At 58.1% G+C, this 654-nt stretch overlaps 1 protein-coding gene across 1 annotated transcript in view; it reads right to left on the bottom strand.

Moving 5' to 3' along the window:
• The window catches only part of SPATA31E1 (SPATA31 subfamily E, member 1), a 55,240-nt gene that overhangs the window by 31,912 nt on the left and 22,674 nt on the right, over positions 1 to 654 (bottom strand).

Consider the following 654-nt stretch of genomic DNA (forward strand, 5'->3'; position numbering starts at 1 on the left):
GAGGGCGGTGCCTGGGAACCTCACGGAGGCTGAGTGGATATCTCTTTAGGGGACACCACAGAGAACTAGACCCTGAAGCCCACACATCTGTGGCCAAGGCCACATGGCCCTGATGGTGACAGGAAGGTGTCCACTGTGCAGCACTTTGTCATTTGCAAAAAGTGCTTCCACATCCACCCCTTCATGGGTGTCACAACCATCTTGTTGGGAGAGCAAACGGGTGGTCTCAAAGAGGAGTCAGCCATGGCCGAGGTACACAGCTGTCCACATGGACCTGGAGCCTCCCTGACCTCCGCCCATATCCCGGCAGGCCTTGGTCCCTTCCCCACACCGCCCCCTTATGGGCAATACCGGTCCCAGGCCCCCGGCTTCATTCCCATAGGGAATCTGAGGAGGCCCCAGGTTCCGATTTCCCTCCCAGGAGTTTCCCTCTCAGGCCTCTGCAAATGACTTCCTCAGGGACAGACGATGCTGTCACCTCTAGGGAGTCCCGGGGAACAGCAGAGCCTCACCTTTCAGAGCTGAGATCTTCTTTCTGCTCCTGGACCTCCCCCTTCTCTCCCTTTGAGGCTGAGAGGCAAGAAAGGATGAGGGGCTGGGACCAGTTCTCTGTCTCCTCTCCCCAGACCAGCTGCACACATGCAGTGCTCATGA

This window comes from Mandrillus leucophaeus, unplaced genomic scaffold, assembly GCF_000951045.1.
Source record: "Mandrillus leucophaeus isolate KB7577 unplaced genomic scaffold, Mleu.le_1.0 Scaffold527, whole genome shotgun sequence".
Lineage (NCBI taxonomy): Eukaryota > Metazoa > Chordata > Mammalia > Primates > Cercopithecidae > Mandrillus > Mandrillus leucophaeus.